We start from the raw sequence: 20,957 nt of genomic DNA on the forward strand, positions 1-20,957 counted from the left end.
GAGCAGAGAGAATTCAGCAGCCGCTCATACACAGATTATACAGCTCAGGAGAGCAGAGACAATTCAGCAGCCGCTCATACACAGATTATACAGCTCAGGAGAGCAGAGAGAATTCAGCAACCGCTCATACACAGATTATACAGCTCAGGAGAACAGAGACAATTCAGCAGCCGCTCATACACAGATTATACAGCTCAGGAGAGGAGAGAATTCAGCAGCCACTCATACACAGATTATACAGCTCAGGAGGGCAGAGACAATTCAGCAGCCACTCATACACAGATTATACAGCTCAGGAGAGCAGAGACAATTATGTCAAGCTCCTCTTCAGCCTCAGCATCTAAAATCTCTTCCTCACTAGATTAAGCAATACTATCTTTTAGGTCTAACGCTTCTTCCACAGCTAGAATACATGGTGAATGAAGTTCAGTTCTGCACAGCCATATCCGTATAACCCTGTAGCCAGAAAATGGTCCCCAGGCTTCACCAGGGCAAATACACCCGAGGTAAGCAATGTTTTTTCCCAGATGGGTTTCCAACATTTTGTGTCAGTTTCATTTTAAGAATTTGATTATTCTGGAAATAGTTGCTGATTAAAGGATTTACTTGAAAGAAAATAGAAAAGCAATAAAGGAGAGAATTGGCTCTTGGGTGCATGAAAAAAAATGTATATAAGCTTTATTACAAAATATTGATAAAAACATATATAGACTAAACAGTGAATCACAAAACCCCCCGAGAAAATACTATAATACCAATACTACCCCAAACTGGGCATAACACTTCTACTGGAACTATAAGGGGCTGCAGTCCCCAGAGGTTCTCTTATCAGATGATTAGAGGCAGTTCAATGCTATAGCTGAACAGCAAAGCCATGCGATATGCATGGAGTACTGTGCTTGCAGAAGAGTAAGCATATAGCTAGTGAACCTGTAATGATCATCCAATGGCAACTGATGGTCTCAGGTAGAACATGAAGCAAAGATCTCTAATCATGCATTTGTAGGCCACTTCTTGGACTGGTGATAGATACACCCACAATATAAAGTCATTGTTTCTGGTGAGAGAGGGCATGAGCTTCCCTTCTGATGAGGTTTTCTTCTGCAAGTCTTGTTCTCCTTAGGAAATAAGGTTGTATCATTTTCAGCAAATTCTCGGAAAGCTTTAGCCCAAGTGTTTTTCCATCTTGTGTTGCGTCTCTCTCTAGCCCTTGTAATTGGCTTTGCATACTCCATTGTAAAGGTCTTTGCAGTTCCAAGCAGCGTTCCTTGGCAGGCAAAGTCATATAAAGCCCACAACTCTTGTAAGTTGTTTTGGACGTACCAGTGAGAAGGACTCGATTTTTTGCAAAAATAGCAGCACAGGCTTGTGCCGTTTTGGAGGTTGGATTTTTTTATTTTATGAGCCTAATCCAAAATAAAATCCCATATAAAACTTTGCGCCATTATAGGAAGACACTTGCTGCCAGTTATTTAGTATCATTCTGTATGTAGATATAATTATGCCACCTTCTTTCTGTATTTTCTCTAGGTCTTTAGTCTTCTCTCAGCCCCATGGAATATTCTGAACTGCATGTCTGGAGTCCAATTTCTTATCTCCTCCACCCAATTGCTAACTAGCGTTGCTGGCATAATCAAAGGCACTGTTTTGATTTGTTTTGAATCAATCATACCAGAGAGGAAGGAAATTACTTGGATGGATTTGCCAAGCCCCATATCGGCCAAAATCCCTCCTTTTCTTCCCATCTCGGCACAAACTGTATAAAAAGGACACACCTTTTTGGTATTCATACAATTCATTAAACAACGTTCAACGTTAAGCATTCAGCATTAAACAATCCGGTTGTTCAGCATTTGACAGCTGTAAGGCTTTAAGGGGTGAAATTTGACCTTTGAGATTCTCAGTGGGGTGTATTGAGTTGGCTCTTTGAAAATATTTGATAGCTTGCGAGATGTTGCCACTCTTAGCCTCTTCTTTGGCTTTCCCCACATAACTGAAAATACAAACAAATACAATTACTATAGGCATACAAGGCAAGCTTCATGATACATCATTAAACCAGATTAGCAAATAGTACAATTCCATAGAAATGCCTTGTACACGTTAGATGGGAGCTGCCTCTACTGAGAATGAACATGTGTACAGCAGGCACCGATCCCCTCTATGAGTCAGCAAGAGATCAGATTGGCAAATTGCACGCTGAGGGCATTGTTGCCCTACTCCCCCTGCCAACTGTCATTGTACCTCCTCCTCATCAGCAGAACACTGTTAGCGTAGACTAGAGAAGTGTCTGTACAGCATTGGGCCCCAAACTATTGCTCAAGCTCTGGTGCTTACAAGGGTTAAAGTGGACTCAAATTAAAAATACAAGATTTCAGAAATAAAATCTATTTTCTAAATTATAATATATAGCAGCCTTTTTTCAGCTGCATGATGACAAATATAAAATATTTTACATTTATTGGAGGAACCCCTCCCCTTCCTTTCAAATTGCCGGGAAAAAAATCTGGCAAACTGGTGGAGTAGATGGTGTCCGGCAATGGAGGAATTGCTAATGGCTGCCACCTGTATAACCCTAGTTATGAAAAGAGAAGGGTGAAAAGCATGCACTGAAATGATCATAGGTTTGAAGGAGTGTTTATTTATCTTTGAATGTGTCAGAGTGGTGCAACTAAATATTTTTAATTAAAAAAAAAAAAAAATGTTTGGTTTGGGTCCGCTTTAAGGGAGAGGTTGCATGTCTACTTTTAGTTAAAGCATGCCCAGTAGAACATGTACAAGCACTTCCCTGTGGAGACACTAACATGGCCAGTAGCAGTCAGATGGTCCTGGGCCATAAAACTCATGTCCAACCTTCCCACAAAGTACAGTTGCTCCTGATGCCCTGCTCTAACCTCAACTACTTTACCACTGAAAAGGTGTTTCCCCTAATGGACCAAAGCAATTTTAAAATTCCAGTGTGCCTGCTATCCATTTGCCAATAACTCACTAATTATCACCTCTAAATGATCTCTACTTATCTTCACTACAAATTGGGCTCTTTGGGTGGTGCTTCTTGCTCAGAATTATTGTATGTCTTTTAACAGCAATTATAGTTTTAAAGTAAAACAAAAAAGTGACTAGATAAAACCCCCACACATTTTTCCCATTTCTCCTAATTACAACTAGAGATGGCCCGAACGGCTCGCCGATGAACTTCCATGGTTCGCGATCGCGGCGAACCGGGAACTTTTCTGGAAGTTTGGTTCACCCGCATAGTGCACCATTAGGGTCAACTTTGACCCTCTAAACAGTCAGCAGGCACATTGTAGCCAATCAGGCTACACTCCCTCCTGGAGCCACTCCCACCCTTATAAAAGGCAGGCACTGCCAGCCATTATACTCACTTGTGTGCCTGCAGTAAATAGAGAAGGGACAGCTGCTGCAGACAGAGCAGACTCATAGGGAAAGATTAGTTAGGCTCCTTACTGATTCTTATTGAAAAAAAAAAAAAATATAGCACCCCACAACATCTCTTTGGAGAGCCAATCTATTTTTTTCCTGTGTGTCCCACTGACACTTGTGTTGCATAGACAGACTTGATAATTCATACTGTGTGTGCCACTGCCACACTACCTGTGTGTGTCAGGCAGCTGCACATTGTAATACCCAGTACTGCATATTCCTACCTACCTGTTCACAGTGCACCCACCTACGTGAGCGCACGCAGTGTCACTGTGCCTGTCTGCTACCTGTCTGTGTGTGACAGGTGCACATTGTAATACCCATCACTGCATATACCTACCTGTTGTGTTCAGTGCATCCACCTACGTGAGTGCACGCAGTGCGATATACCACTCCGTGCATACCTGTTAACTGCACCTGTGTGACTGCACATTGTATTAGTCAAGTCAGTGCATACCTTTCACTTCATTCTCTTCCCCCCCCCCCCCCCCCAATATAGACAACGGACAAAACAGGTAGAGGTAGACCCAGAGGAAGGCCACCCGGCAGGTCTGTGCGAGGTCGGGTTGATGTGATTTTGTGCGGCCCTCGACCAAAGTACAGTGCTCAGAAGAAGGCACGTCCTATCAACTCCCAAGATTGTCAGGACATGGTTGACTAACAGAGCACTTCATCTTCCACAGCCACCAGCACTACTACAAGCACCACATCCACTAGCATTTGACACTTCGCAGAAGTTATTTGGTGGGGAATTAACCAATTCACAGCCATTGTTACAACCAGATGAAGGAGCTAAGCAATTTACACCACCTCATATGTCTGAGTTAGGCGGCGACACTATGGACGTAACATGTGAAGATGATGAAGTACCTGCTGTCGGTGCAGTTTGAGGCAAGCAAAGCTGGGCAGGATTATTGTGATGAGGACGATACGGATCCCAAGCATGTTCTCAATAGAGGAGATGAACATGGGACAGATCAGAGGGGGAGTCAGAGAGGAGTAGGAGACTAGTTGCTGAAAGCTTGTCAGAAACAGCTGGTGTCAGTATCCGGCGCCATGTATCGCCACCTATGGACAGCCAGCCAACATGCCCTTCAACGTCAGCTGCTGATGCCACCATAGTGCCATCACCCCAGGGGGGCTCAGCGGTTTGGAATTTTCTTCATGCGTCTGCAGCAGATCGGAGCAATGCCATCTGTTGTCTCTGCCTCCAAAAAAAGGCGAACACTCACGTAGGGAAAAGTGCCTTACGAAGGCACATGGAGAAAAAGGCACAAACTGCAATGGGAGGAGCACCTGAGCAGAAGCCACACAAAAGAAGAGCCACCCTCTTCCTCCAAGTGCAGCATCTTCAGCCACCCTCCTCCACTCTGCCCTTGAGCGGTTCCTGCTCCTCTGCCCACAGCAGCCAGGTGTCCGTGATGGAAATCTTTGAGTGGAAGGAGCCAAATTTCTGCCAGTCACCCCCTTGTCCAGCGTCTGACAGCTGGCGTGGCAGAACTGTTAGCTCGCCAGCTGTTACCATACCAGCTGGTGGACTCTGAGGCCTTCTGTAAATTTGTGGCCATTGGGACACTGCAGTGGAAGATGCCAGGCCGCAATTATTTATCTAAAAAGGTGATACCCAAACTGTACCATGAAGTGGCAAGTGGTGTCATCCCTGGCACACAGCATTGGGACAAGGGTCCACCTGACCATGGATGCCTGGTCTGCCAAGCATGGTCAGGGCCGCTACATTACTTACACAGCCCATTGGGTCAACCTGGTGACCGATGGCAAGCAGGGAGTACATGGCTGTGCAGCGGACCAACTTGTGGCACCTCCACGGCTTGCAGACAGGCCTCCTGCTACATCCTCTTTGCTGTCATACTCCTCCTCCTTGGCTGAGTGGCAGTTCAACTCTACTTGTGCTGTGATCTCCTCTCCAGCTACACAGTCCCAGATTCCCAGGGCCTATACTGCATGCCAGGTATGATGGTGTCACGCCATGTTAGACAGGTCTTCTTACCTCAAAGCGGAGAGTCCCACTGGAGCAGCTCTCCTGGCTGCTCTTAACAGGTGGATCAGTGGCTGACCCTGCACCAGCTGGAGATCGGCAATGTGGTGTGTGACAACGGCAGCAATCTCATTTCAGCTTTGAATTTGGGAAAGCTGACACATGTACCCTGCATGGCACATGTGCTCAATCTAGTCATTCAAAGATTTGTGTCAAAGTATCCAGGCTTAGAGGAAGGCCTGAAACAGGCCAGGAAGTTGTGTGGGTATTCCAGGCGGTCTTACACGGCCATGGCATGCTTTGGGGACATTCAGTGGGGAATCAACTTGCTGGTGAGACGCTTGATATTGGATAGCCCAACTCCCTGGAATTCGACCCTGGTCATGTTCTCTCGCCTGCTGGAACAGGAGAAAGCCATCACCCAGTACCTCTACAATTACAGTAGAAGGACACAATCTGGGGACATGGGGATGTTGTGGCCCAACCACTGGACACTGATGCGAAATGCATGCAGGCTCATGCAGCCGTTTGAGAAGGTAACCAACCTGCTAAGTTGCATTGAAGGCACCATTAACGACTTGAGCCCGTACACTTACTTCCTGGAGCGTGCCGTGCATAGAGTGGTGGATCAAGCTGTGGAGGAGCATCAACAGTAACAGGAGGAAGAGTTGTGGGATCAATCAGCAGAACCAGATGTTTCCTCAACACCTGCGGCAGCACAGAGGGGGAAGGAGGAAGAAGAGTCAGATGAGGACGTTTTTTTTTGTTTAAAAGAGGAGGCAACGGAAGAACTGCAGCAGGTGTCATGCAGGGACCCCTGTATAAAAAAAGCTCAAGGGGAATGACCTGTACTGGGTGGCAACGCTACTAGACCCTCGGTATAAGCACTGTGGCAGAGATGTTTCCAAATCACTAGAAGACAGAAAGGATGCAGCAAGCTGGCAACTATGCTTTACAGTGCATTTAAGGGTGCTGTCACAGCACAACGGAATACAGGTGCCACTGCCAGTAATCTTCCTCCCCCCCTATGTCCACGCAGGCAAGGACAGGACGCTCTAGCGATCTCATGGTGATGTCGGACATGCGGACATTCTTTAGTCCAACGTCTCGCCTTAGCCCTTCCGGATCCACCCTCCACCAATGCCTCGACCGGCAGGTAGCCGACTACCTGACCTTAAGTGTGAATGGAGACACTGAGCAGCGATGAACCCCTGGACTACTGGGTGCGCAGGCTTGACCTGTGGCCAGAGCTGTCACAATTTGCCATCCAACTTCTGTCTTGCCCTGCCTCAAGCACCCTGTAAGAAAGGACCTTTAGCGGAGGCATTGTCACTAAGATAAGTCGCCTAAGTGTTCAGTACCTCACCTTTAGCAAAATGAATGAGGCATGGATCCCAGAGGGCTACTGCCTGCCCGAAGACTAAGTCAGTCCCCCACACACAGCAGCTCTGCCTGCACACCGTGTGACTACCTGCCCCAAGACTAAGTTGTCCCCACACAGCATCTCTGCCTGCAGGCCGCTTGACTGCCTTCTCTGCCACCACCAACTGGGTCCAGGACTCCAAGTGGATTCCTGAATTTTTAAGGCCGCTACCAAACACATTTTTTCTGCTGTACGTCTGCCTAATTTTTCTGGCTGCACTGCAACAGCAAAACAAAAAGCACGTGCATGTGTCAATTCCCTTTCGTGATCGTTACCTTGCCGCGGTGAAGGGGCTTGCGTATCACAATGAAGCAATGACCGCCTGCTATATGAAAGTGTTAGGGGCACACCCAAGATAAGGTCGCTGCTTCATTGTGGACAGACCAAATTCGATCAGCTGGATAGTCACTACTGTTCTATCATTGCGCTACCTCAACCCAGCGACCATATGGGCTTGAAAACGCTATCGCCTGCACTCTCGCCAATGTGTGCACCAGTCCAGCACAGCCGTCACTACCCAAACAGCTGTTTGCGGTGCGTTACACAGAGTTTGGTCTGTCAGTGTGAAGTAGTACACTAATTACACTGCCTGATTGACGTACACACGTTGTTTGAAAGCACTTTATGCCTCCAATTTAGCATGCAATGCGATTTCTACCCTTACAACGCTGCTGTGCGTCAAATCCAGATTTTTCCCTGAGACTTTTGGCGTGTATCCCACTCCGCCATGCCCCCCTTCAGGTGTTAGACCCCTTGAAAAATCTTTTCCATCACTTTTCTGGCCAGAATTAATGTGTGAAGTTTTGAAAGTTTGCCTGCCCATTGAAGTCTATGGCGGTTCACAAACTTTTTCAGAAGCTCGCAAACCTAAAATTGGAGGTTCGAGCCATCTCTACAGCACAGAAGCCAAACCTGCATGGTAGAGAATGAAGACATCAGCTGCTGTATTTCTGTCACTTCACATTCCCTTTAACCCCTTCCCGACCACCTAAGGCATTGGGAAGGTGGCAGCACTAAAACCACCTAATGCCGAAAGGCATCAACTCCTGGGCCGGGTTTTATAGGAGATTGTGCGCATCCCTGCTTGAGTGACAGAGCTCCGCTATCAGTATACTTACATTGTACAGCGCTGCGATCTACTGCAGCGCTGTACTGGGGACAGCTGTGTCATAGGCTAATGCCTATGAGAGAGGATTGCCCTGATTGGCTGTCGGGGGGGAGGGAGGGGAGTGATAATCCAGAAATCTAAAATACAAATAAAAAGAATGAAGTTCTGTTGGTGGGCATAAAGGAGCGCATTCACTTGTGTGCCAAGTGATACGGCTCTGCAGCAAGCCATTAAAGCTGCAGAGCACTAAATTGTAAAAATAGCCTGGTTACTAGGGGGTTGCAAGCCTATGGTCCTGAACTGGTTAAAGTAACACAAGCTGTAGTGATACCCTGTAACAGAGGAGGAGCAATTTATGTTAGACACTTGAAAACCATAGGTTCAAACACCAGATTGTAAGTGCGCTGGCGGCTGTGACAGCATCAAACCTACATGCTCAGTCACCTAAAGCAGCCAAACAAGGTTCCCACTCACTGCAAGTTGTGCAACTCCTTTAAAGGAAACCTATAATGACAAACAGTGTCACTTACCTGGGGCATCTGCCATCCCCCACAGCTCCCCTGTGCCATCTCTGAACGATCCTTCGGTCCCTGCCAAGTTATCACAAGTGGATAGCCACTGTGCATGTGTGGTCCTGACCGTGACTGTCCTCATCTTCACTCCTGTTGGTGGGAGAGTCCTGAGCAGGGGCAGTATGTGAAAGCCTCATACTGCAGCAGATGCTCTCAGCAGGGGGGGGGGGGGGGGGGGGGAACACGCAAACGAGGACATGCGCAGCCAGGGCCGCATAGGTGCAGTGGCCATCAATGTGCGAGAAACTTAGCCACAGCAGGGGGGCAGAGGCTTGTTTAGAGATGGCACAGGGAGGCTGGCAGAAAGACGCCCCAGGTAGTAAGAAACTTGTCATTACAGGTATCCTTTAAAGCAATAGCAAAGACAATGGTACAATTTCCTTGACCCAAATCAGATACTTGCTGGCTAACAGTTCAATAATCAAATGTATGGGCAGATGGCAAGTTCAGCAGAGCAGGATGATTAGTAGCTCAGTGGGTTAGGCAGCACAGTCATATGCATAGTCCCACCAACACTGCAGTTGTACCAGCCACAGAACTCCTCTCAGAGGCTCCTCCCCCCACCACAGAGTTTCACCATCTGTTACTTAGAATACAAGGTGCAGTCTACACATGCTTAAAGCGGATGCAAACCAAACTTTTTTATTAAATATATTTAGTTGCACCACTGACACATACACAGATAAATAACCACTCCTTCAAGCCTATGAGCATTTCAGTGCATGCTTTTCACCCTCTTTTCATAACTACGGTTATACAGGTGGCCGCCATTACTTCTGAGCTTAGGAAGTTTTAGATCATGGGTGCGTTTGTCATCAGCTACCCTCCCTCACAGGGGCGGAGTCTATGTGAAATCTCACAAGCTGAGATCACCTCCCCTCTGACATCATCAGTAGCAGCCTGTGTTTTGTTTGTTTTTTTATCTCCTCCACCAGTCTGCTGGATTGTGTCCCGGCAATATGAAAGGAAGGAAGGGAGGGGTTCCTCCAATAAAATATTTTATATTTGTCATCATGCAGCTTAAAAAAGGCTTCTATTATAATTTAGAAAATAGATTTTATTTATTCCTATAAATCCTATATTTTTAATTTGGGTCCACTTTAAGAGAGAGGGAACCCAAGGTGGGGTACATGGAGGCTGCCATATGTATTTTGTTGTAAACAATGCCAGTTGCCTGCCTGTTATTCTGGCATACAAAGTGCAAGTCAAAACCACTCACCCGTTATCCTTGGTCAGGTGATGCTGGAAGCAGCCAATATGCATGGTGTGGCTTCACAAAGCTATGCCAGCAACAGAACTGCATTCTGCGTCGCCTATAGTGCTAAGCCAGTGACGGATGAGACAATTCCCTTCCAAGAAACTATCAAAAAAAAGAAAGAAAAAGGGCCCCTGGGAGATATTTACCTAAGGAGTGGAAGCATCTAGATCTGATTAAGGCTTCATCCCATGGTAGTCTTGCTGGGCCCCTCCAAAGCTACAGCCAATAATCTGTCAGGCTGTGGCACAGTAGCACCTGCAATATTTACTTTCCCCCACTCCAGTGCAGTAGCAGTGCTCGGCTTGGAAATAACTGAACCCAACTTGTTCCTGCGCATTAGAGCAGATCCTACTGGGATTGGCCATTTCCACCTGAGCCCAAGCCAAGAAGAGTTACTGCACCAGTGCTGGAGCCAGGAAGGGAAATATCACTTGGCCACCGTGGGAAGCCTCAATTGAATCTAGAGGCTGCCCCCTCCCGACGCAAGTAAACCCCCCCCCCCCTTTTTTTCAATACAGGTTCTCTTTAAAGTGATTTTCTAAACACCCTGAAGCTGCTCTTCCTGCCAGCTTGTACTGCAAATGCCCAGCTCAGTTTCACTGCAGAAAGGAGAGTGCTCCTGAATCAGGATGTGTCCCTCACTGGGCCTGTGAGTGTTGCAGGCTCACCAGTCACACCAACACCTCTCCCTGTGTCTTTATGAATTCCTACAGTGAGCACTTGTATCCCTTGACTAGAGTTGGGCGAACAGTTCGGCTGTGTTAGCCGAACTGCAGCCTAACTGTTCGGGTGCCCAACCTGTCATTTATGTATGGCTCTTACTACTTCCGGGTCGCAGTGACCCGGAGTAGTACGTCTGCGCTGGCCCGGCGGAGCGCGTCCTAGATCGCGCTCCCGTTGCCAGGCACTCTACGCATGTGTGTGACGTCACTCATGACATCACACACATGCGCAGAGAGTGCCCGGCAACGGGAGCGCGATCTAGGACGCGCTCCGCCGGGCCAGCGCAGATGTACTACTCCGGGTCACTGCGACCCGGAAGTAGTAAGAGCCATACATAAATGACAGGTTGGGCAGCCGAACTGTTCGCCCAACTCTACCCTTGACACCACCACATGTAGTAACAGTGTTATCACAGGATACAGACACTGAATGGTAACAATTTAAGAAAGAAGCCAGACACAGGAGAAGGCAAGCCAGCGTGACAGGTGAGTGTGTACCGTGACCATGGGCCCAGGGGGTACACATACTCTTGGGGGTGGGGCAGGGAGAAGCTGCAGAAACCCACCAGGAGGGTTGCCACGAAAGCAAACGCCATTTCCACTACACAACCTATGGAGGCCTTTCAACCAAAGTATTTCCAGCATGCCACACCAATGGTTTCTGTGGAAGTCAATATCTGTGAAATGCGGCGTTTATGATCAAATTGGCAGGGTATTGAAGGTGAAAATCATGGGCACCCTGTTTATACCAAAAAAGGGCCAGGGGTCATGTCATTTTAAGTCAATGGGCTCTATTCACAATAAGCAGTTCGGTAAAAGCATTTGGGACGGTAAAATACATCATGCGGTATTTTACACTTTTCCAAATTCACAAAAAAAAAAAGTTTCCACCCATGAGGCAGAAGTTAATTTACCGAACAAACATGCCTCAATTCATTAAGCCCTGGTCGGTATGTGGCACTTAGTGAGTGAGTGGTTTTCCAGACTGTGCAGCCTGCAGATACGGTTCCCGACTGTGGGTTTGACCAGCTCGAGAGGGGACGCTGCCTTAGTCGAGCTAACACAAGGCTGTAACCCCGCAAAACACTTCCCACTGCCACCACTAGCTGCTGCTAGACACTTCAACAATTCCCACTCTGCTGTCGAGTGGCCTGCATGCAGTGTGGCGCTTTCTTATTTGGGTCAGCTTTTGCGCTTTAGGCCAAATATGGGAACGCCACACACACTACAATCACAGTAGCAAGGCACAATCAGGCACTGAACTTTTAATGCAAATTACACTGCAGTCTCTTTCTCTAGGCTATGAGCTTTGGCTTAGTACAGCAGAAGTCAAGCTTATTAAATAAATATTTAATATTCCAAAAAGTGGAACAGTGCAGAAGATATATAAAAATTACAAAGATAAAAGTTACACAACAGAGTTTACATAACAACGGGGATTAACTTTACCAATACGAGGTCTAACTTGGTCGTGGGAGGGCACGAATTTCCAATTTGATCGGGAACATCTCTAGCTATGCGCTACCTCCAAGAGAAGATCTGTGACTGTCCCAGGCCGACTTATATAGTCCGCTTTGTAGCCGGGTGTACAGGTTCAGATACATCATAACACAGCCTGTCATCCCTTTAGATGTGCTGGAGCCACAAGGGGGAGCTCTTCTGTATGCTACAATACAAATATGCACATCTAAAGGGATGCCTGCACAATTGTCAGCTTCTTCTGCTTTGATACTTTTGGCCAATAAATGACATGCGGAAATCTTTGTGAATTGACATTTCCTGAGGTGATTACTGCACAAGTCTGTAATTGAGATCACTAGTCAGGAAAATGTGATTCTCTGTGCGGAGCTAAGTTTAGTGAATTGTAACTTGGGAAGGTGATCGGTAAAATCAGTTGGTTTCACCAATACCAGATGTGGTAATGCTTTGTGAAAAGAGCCCAATATAATGGATATAATGTTTTCCAGCAAGACCCACAGAGCAGCCAAAATTTAAAGTTCAACTGAAAACATTTCAGAACAAAAAAAAACAAAAACCTGTAAGCCATGGATCAATGGCATTCGTTTAACAGTCCTTGCACTAGTCAAATCAGAGGCAGCATACTGCACCTCAAATAAAAAATATATAGACACGCACCATCATGTCATCAGTTCATTATCACATACAAGTTTTGCCCACCATGTAAAGAGTGGAGTAAAAGGTGCCCACAGATCAGACGATTTAAGAGCAAATTGACCGAGAGATCTCTTTCTGATCAGAGGGAGATCTGTTGGCTGCTTGTACACCACAGGCCGATTCCCAATTAATTTCAACAGGATATCTCTTGAGATTTGGCATTGTGACCCCACATCCACCTCTGTCCCCTTAAAGGGGTTCTGTGGGGAGGGGTTGAAAAGTAAACTGACACTTACCTGGGGCTTCTACCAGTCTCTGCAGCTGTCATGTCCCACACCATCCTCCAACGATCCGCTGTTCCTGTAATTCAGCATCTAATCCAGCTGCGGCTGTGCTCGCTCCCGCACACGTTATTGGGAGTATACGTGCAGTACAAGAATACTATGTACTGTGCAGTAAGCTCCCAATGACATGCACAGGAGCGAGCACCATTTGTCTTAGACCACTATCAGACTAGGACTGGCGCTAAGGTTTGTAGGAGGATGGCGCCGGACATGACAGCTGCAGGGGCGCAGTAGAAGCCCAAGGTATGTGTACATTTTCAACCCCCCCACAGAACCCCTTTAATGTAAAAGGTGCCCCCTTATATGCTTCACCATATTCACTGTGTCTGCCATTGGTTCTGTCCACATGTAGGCTTCCCACATGGTTGCCAGAGTAACACAGGCAGGCGTGTGAAAACACACACACACACACACACACACACACAACCATCAGATCATTGTCTGAAACAGACCGAGCAGCAGTCCGCAAGTTATCCATCCTGGACTGTGAAACGGAACAGAGATCCCCTCCCCCATCCTCTGTGCAGAGCAACAAGTGTCCCAGCTCACTGCACAGACCTGTCAGCCATCCGGTGTCATGATGCACTGTTACTGTGTGCAGGGCTGCAGGCACATGTCTCTCCCGGGTGGTAGCAGCAGTGCTTTCCTTGTACAGTACAGAGGTGACAGTGCACTGCTTGCTATATGTGAACTCCCTCCCTCTGTGAAGCTGTGAAGCAGGAATGTGCTGAAATCTTTCCTCTTCTCACTCCACAAGCTCCCATCTCTTCAAAACTAGCGTGCTTGGCTCAACAAGTGGGAGCCTCCCCTCAGGCTTCTGATTGGGCTGGTGAGGCTGGAGACAGGGGCGGAGCAACAGAAGCGTCTCCTCCAGTAGAGATGGGAAGTCCAGATCTTTTCAATGATTCGGATGATTCGAATCGGATCATTGAAAAGATCCGGATCTTTGATCCGAATCTCGGATCATTTTACTAGGGAAGCATTCATGGGTGAAATGACTAGCAGGACAGGACTTTCCCTGCAGTGGACAGGAGAAGGGGAGGGGGGGTGGACACAGAGAAGGGGAGAAGATGGACACAGGGCAGGGAGTGGACAGAGGAGGGACGAGCAGAGAGCAGAAATGTTTGTTTGCACACAATACCCACATGCTGCAATCATATGCTTTACATGTATTTCACCTATATGTTCATCTGTATACTTTAAATGATAGATAGCACTACAAGTGTCAGCATGGCTTACATGTAGCTGCTGCTGTATTGCAAGCCATCAGAGAGCACTACAAGTGTCAGCATGGCTTACATGTAGCTGCTGCTGTATTGGAAGCCATCAGAGAGCATTACAAGTGTCAGCATGGCTCACATGAAGTTGATGTATCGCAAGCCATCAGAGAGCACTACAAGTATCAGCATGTCTTATAGGTAACTGCTGCTGTATTGCAAGCCATCAGATAGCACTACAAGTGTCAGCATGGTTCACTTGTAGCTGCTGTATCGCAAGCCATCAGATAGCACTACAAGTGTCAGCATGTAGCTGCTGCTGTATTACCATTGCCCTGTCGTTCTAGCCCAGCACGCTGTCTGCAAAGTTACTGAGCTGTGCTTCTGAGCCAAAACATTCCCATGTGTTCACTGTGCACAACTATGGAACAGACAGCCTATAATGAGCAGCACATTACAGCCAGTATGTGTGCTCTACACATATCTGGCAGTGGCACCCATGTCCCCTCATCTACCTGTCCCTGCAAGGCTGGCTCCCCTCCAAAAGAGCGATCCATCTCTGCTCTGCTTCCAGGACCCCGCTGCCCTGAGGGGGAGGGGGGGGGGCAGCGGGGTCCTGGAAACAGATTGTCGGCAGATTTCCCTACAACCAGATTGTCGGCAGATTTCCCTACAACCTGCAACCAGATTGGGTATCATTCATAAAGGTGTTGTCGGTAATGAGACTCAGTGCGGAAAAACACTGCTGCCGGTATTTATACTTCTGTGTGGACATTCATAGAAAAGGATACAGTTGCGATAGGAGTGCGGAGATTTCCCGAACTAGGCTGGCGGTAGGCTTGCGGAAACAGGAGAAGCTGCGGAGTTGATAAATTTCTCCGTGTTCCGCTCTACTGCAGCTGCCTGGGAGGTCTGTGTCTCCATTAGCTTAACATTGTTATCGCCACATCAGAGGGGGCGGTATTCCCTGTCCTCATACCGCTTGCGGTAATCTTTATGAATTGACAGTTTGTTACATTTTTTTATGATAATCACCACACAAGGCAGTGATTTATCGCTCTGCTCGGAAATGTCAGCTTCGCATGCGGAAAGAGCCTTTATGAATGGAGACTTTGCTAAGAGGTCGGTAAAGTGAGCTGTTTTCAGTATTTCCGCATGCCATTGTCGGCAGATTTCCCTACAACATGCAACCACATTATTGGCAGATTTCCACACAATATGCAACCAGATTATTGGCAGATTGCCACACAATAGGCAACGAGATTGTCGCCAGATTTCGCCACAAAATGCAGTATATGTAGTTAGGTATATAGTGGGCTAACATTTACCTGGAGGGAGGGTGGTTGGGCAGGCTGGTACACTATTTGCAGTGCAGGCACTGCACTGGGTAGGCAGTTAGGTAGCCGGGGTGGGCGGCTGGGCAGTTAGGTAGCCGGGGTGGGCGGCTGGGCAGTTAGGTAGCCGGGTAGTTAGTGGGGTAGGGTCCCGACTCCCATCACCCCTGCCTTACCTGGGGTCCCCCCTCCCATCAGCGGCGAGAGAGCGGCATATACAGGAAGCTCAGGCGGGGTAATCAGCCGCTAGAGGTTCAGCTGCCTCCGAGCTACGGTGTCTCCTCTCTGTATTGCTGCTCGCAATAAACCAGGAAGTGGTGCGAGCAGGAATACAGAGAGGAGACAGCGTAGCCCGGAGACAACTGAACCTATAGCGGCTGATTACCCCACCGGAGCTTCCTGTATATGCCGCACCTCCCGCCGCTGATGGAAGGAGGGGGGCCCCTAGGCAGTGCAGTTTCCAGGCTAAAATGCACCCAGGGCAAGGGTGTAACAATGTGGGTGCCCGCAGTATAGGTTAGCCAGGTCTAGTTGCACTCAGTATAGATAGCCCAGAATAGGTACCCCAGTATAGGTAGCCAGCTATAGGTCCCCCCAGTATAGGTGAGCCACTATAGTTGACTCCGGTATAGGTTAGCCAGGTAGGTGCCTCCAGTATAGGTTAGCCAGTATAGTTGCCCCCAGTATAGGTTAGCCAGTATAGGTGCCCCCAGTATAGGTTAGATAGGTAGGTGCCCCCAGTACAGGTTAGCTAGGTGGGTGCCTCTAATATAGGTAGCCAGAATAGTTGCCCCTAGCATAGGTTAGAAAGGTAGATGCCCCCAGTATAGGTAGGTTAGGTAGGTGTCTCCAATATAGGTAGCCAGTATAGTTGTCACCTGTATAGGCTAGCTAGGTAGGTGCCCCCAACAGTGGCGTAGCTAGGGTGTTTGACACCCGGTACAGATAATTCACCGACACCCCCCTCTCCCCCAAAAAAGCGAAGCGCGCAGCGGCAAAAAAAATTGGTGTAGACATGACTTGACATGGGTGGGGGTAACTAATGTAACTGTAAGGCAGTGGGCTAATATAGGTAGCCAGTATAGTCGCCACCAGTATAGGCTAGCTAGGTAGGTAGGTAGGTAGGTGCCCCCAATACAGGTTAGATAGGTAGCTGCCCCCCAGCATAGGTTAGATAGGTAGCTGCCCCCCAGCATAGGGTAGATAGGTAGCTGCCCCCCAGCATAGGGTAGATAGGTAGCTGCCCCCCAGCATAGGGTAGATAGGTAGCTGCCCCCCAGCATAGGGTAGATAGGTAGCTGCCCCCCAGCATAGGGTAGATAGGTAGCTGCCCCCCAGCATAGGGTAGATAGGTAGCTGCCCCCCAGCATAGGGTAGATAGGTAGCTGCCCCCCAGCAGCTGCCCCCCAGCATAGGGTAGATAGGTAGCTGCCCCCCAGCATAGGTTAGATAGGTAGCTGCCCCCCAGCATAGGTTAGATAGGTAGCTGCCCCCCAGCATAGGTTAGATAGGTAGCTGCCCCCCCAGCATAGGTTAGATAGGTAGCTGCCCCCCCCAGCATAGGTTAGATAGGTAGCTGCCCCCCCCAGCATAGGTTAGATAGGTAGCTGCCCCCCCCAGCATAGGTTAGATAGGTAGCTGCCCCCCCAGCATAGGTTAGATAGGTAGCTGCCCCCCCCAGCATAGGTTAGATAGGTAGCTGCCCCCCCCAGCATAGGTTAGATAGGTAGGTGCCCCCCAGCATAGGTTAGATAGGTAGCTGCTCCCCAGTATTGGTTAGATTGGTAGCTGCTCCCCAGTATTGGTTAGATTAGGTAGCTGCTCCCCAGTATAGGTTACATTAGGTAGGTTCCCCAGTATAGGTTAGATAGGTAGGTGCCCCCCAGTATTAGGTAGGTGCCCCCCTAATGGAGGGGAGAGCCACGGGGAGGGCAGCCCGACCTCTCCCTCCCTCTCCCAGGGCTGCCCTCCGTGCTCCCCCCTCCAGACTTCATAGAGCAATGCGCAGCCTGTACCACTCCCCTCCCTGCGGTCCCATCGCCGCTGCTCCTCTGCTCTCTGGAATACGCTGATACACTAGTGTTGTCCGGATCATGAACGATTCGGATCTTTGATCCGAATCTATTTTATGAGTCGATCATCCGAATCATCAAAATGAGTGATTCGGATCGCAAAAGGGGCGGGGCCAGGAGCGACACGCCCCCTCTCAGCGGGCAGCGGGGTCCTGGAAGCAGGGATCGCTCTGTTGGAAGGGAGGCAGCCTTGCAGGGACAGGTAGATGAGAGAAAGGGGACATGGGTGCCACTGCCAGATATGTGTAGAGCCCACATACTGGCTGCAACGTGCTGCTCATTATAGGCTGGCTGTTCCGTAGTGCTGCACAGTGAACACATTGGAAGCTTTTGGCTCAGCACAGCTCAGTAACTTTGCAGACAGTGTGATTGAAAGGCAATATGATCCTCCTGCACTCGGCACTAAACAGCTGCACTTATCTTCTGGGAATGCTTTCTTTCACTGTGCGACCTTTTCTTTCAAAGTGTACAGATGAACATATAGGTGAAATATATGTAAAGCATATGACTTCAGCATGTGGGTATTACGTGCAAACATTTCTGCTCTCTGCTCGTCCCTCCTCCCTTCTCTGTCCACTCCCTGCCCTCTGTCCATCTTCTCCCCTTCTCTGTGTGTCCACTCCCTCCCCTTCTCCTGTCCACAGACCTGTCCTGCTGTTCATTTCACCCCGACTGCTTCCGGTAGTAAAATGATCCGAGATTCGGATCAAAGATCCGGATCTCTTCAATGATCCGATTCGAATCATCCGGATCATTGAAAAGATCCGAACTTCCCATCTCTATGATACACACGCTGTATGTCCTGTTTAGCCGGAAGCAGCGTGTGTATCAGCGTATTACAGAGAGCAGAGGCGATGGGAACGCAGGGCGGGGAGTGGTACAGGCTGCGCATTGCTCTATGAAGTCTGGAGGGGGGAGCACGGAGGGCAGCCCTGGGAGAGGGAGGGAGAGGTCGGGCTGCCCTCCCCGCGGCTCTCCCCTTCATGCAGCGCATCCCCTCTACTAGGGACGTTACCACCAGCCTGCGTACGTCACACATGCCTAATCACTCACCGCTTGTAGCGATCCGCTCTGCTCTGCATACATCTCTGCTCTGCGCACATGCTGCCATATATAGTGTTTCCCTCTGTTCAGCACCCGCCTTTTATTCTAATCGCCTCCCCACAATGCATCGCGCTGGCCCAGTGCTATACACACGCCTGGCCAGTAGAGGGAGCTGGGGGCAATCTCCATGGACAGAGCAGAGCATACAGCGAGGTTCAGCAGCCCGGAAGTACTGTATACAAACCATGTGATACGTCATCAGCCACAGCTGCAGAGCTAGCTAGGAAGGCTGCTTGGTGTGAGTAGATGCTGCTGGTTAGCCTGTAATAGCTCAGAGCACAGATCTCTGTGTAAGTGCTGCATCTGGAGATCTGCACCTGTCTAGTGATCAGTCTGGGGAGTGACCCTGATCAGCTACATTGCTGGTGACATGCTACTGAGATCTGACTACCTGCTGCAGGCTTCCACATAGGGGCTCATTCACTAGGAACACAACATTAAGGATGGGAAGGCATTTTGGCTCCAATAGTGGCTGGTTGTGTCACTCTACTGAAAATCAATAATAACTTTTTTTTTTTTTTTTACAATATTTATAAATGATTTAGCCAGTGTGTGCCCATTGGAAAATCTTTCCTCTCCCTGATTAACATTCTGAAATGTATCACGAGAGGTAACATCCTAAGTGCTGTCAGGTGCCACTCTCTGGAATTATTATGTAGTATTTATATAGCGCTGACATATCACGCAGCGCTGTACAGAGTATATTGTCTTGTCACTTAACCAATGGCGAGAGACACTCACCTGTGCCGTGTGTCCGTCCCCCAGAGGCTGAACCGAGGCCGGTGTGCCAGGTGGGACGGACGCACGGCACAGGTGAGTGTCTCTCGCCATTGGTCCATATACTTGTACACAAGTTCCCCATTAGGTCCGCTTTTGATATAACGGACGGGGATTGGCTTAAGAGGATTTGAAAGCCTGTCATTGGGTAGTTTGAATATGTGATGTGGTATATATATATATATGTGATTACAAACGGAGTACTTTGAGACTGTCATGGCTTGAAAAAGGAGCAGGCTGAACGCTCTGAAACGTCGCTGTTACTTGTATACTTTGTCATCTGTATACTAATGACGGTCTTTTAATAAAAGTAAGAGAGCAAATGATGGTGCCGGCTACACCTTCTTTCCATCATCTGCTCAAGTGGTGATTGAGCCTGCCTGGGCACATCAGTTAGGACCTTCGTGGGGTGGTGCATTTCTTCAAGTTTCATACTGTGATAATAAAGAATGGCTGCTAGATTGATTTACATGTTTAGATGCCAGGAAGTCCATTTTAACCTATTGGCATTTTTTGTTTTGTTTTGTTTTGTACATGACTGTTTCTTTAGGTATGATCACTGAATGGATTTGATTGCAGGCACAACTAATCAAGCTTAGTAGAGTTACATGAACCCCATTAGTGCTCCTGAATATACCAATACATTGATTTGATGTACCCTTTTATCAGATGTTCATTAGATTCAGGGCTAGTTCACAGTGCTCAGTTGCGTTGTAGAATAATTCTGCATGCCATCGCTCTGTGCCCATGCAATACTATGGGCCTGTTCACAGTAATGCATTGTAACTGGTCATGTTATTCCAACTCGCTGCATGGAGGCTTTGTCTTAAAGTACACCTGCAAAAAAAATAAATAAAAAAACCCAGCTGCTGGGGAGGGGATACTTACCTTGCCAATATTTACCTTCAGGGCTCCAGCACAGGCGCAGTAGAAGCTCTCCACTTGGGCTCTGGCTGGGTCGCGGGAGGTAAATATTGCAGCACATGGAGTTCGGGGCTTCCAGCGATGGATGCAGGAGGCTTCACCTCCCGAGGTAAGTATCCCCCAGTGGATGTTTATTTTTTCATTACAGATTCTCTTTAAAGTCTATGTCCAGTCTCCATTGCAGTTCACACTCATTATAATGTGTGCATTATGCAGCTGACCACAGTGAACCTAGCCTTAAGGTGGCCATACACTGGTCGATTTGTCATCCGATTCGACCAACAGATAGATCCCTCTCTGATGGAATCTGATCAGAGAGGGATCGTATGGCTACCTTTACTGCAAACAGATTGTGAATCGATTTCAGCCTGAAACCGATTCACCATGTGCTGAGCTGCCGCTGTCGCCTGTCCCCCCCGCATACATTACCTGAAGCCTGGTCCCGGGCATCTCCTCCGCATCACCTTCCGCATCACCACATCCGGCATCCGCGTATAACTTTCTGTGTCACTGCAGTGACAGCGGAAGTACAAATAGAGGGCGCTCT

At 48.3% G+C, this 20,957-nt stretch overlaps 1 long non-coding RNA gene across 1 annotated transcript; it reads right to left on the reverse strand.

Annotated features, from left to right (window-relative positions):
- Window positions 1-652: 652 nt before the first annotated feature.
- On the reverse strand, window positions 653-18,751 carry LOC137525921 (uncharacterized). The gene is made up of 2 exons (XR_011023065.1): window positions 18,659-18,751; window positions 653-1,993 (listed from the first exon to the last, which is right to left on the reverse strand). It is a non-coding gene; the product is annotated as an uncharacterized lncRNA (long non-coding RNA).
- Between the last annotated feature and the right edge of the window lie 2,206 nt (window positions 18,752-20,957).

Source organism: Hyperolius riggenbachi, chromosome 7 (genome assembly GCF_040937935.1).
Source record: "Hyperolius riggenbachi isolate aHypRig1 chromosome 7, aHypRig1.pri, whole genome shotgun sequence".
NCBI classification, from domain to species: domain Eukaryota; kingdom Metazoa; phylum Chordata; class Amphibia; order Anura; family Hyperoliidae; genus Hyperolius; species Hyperolius riggenbachi.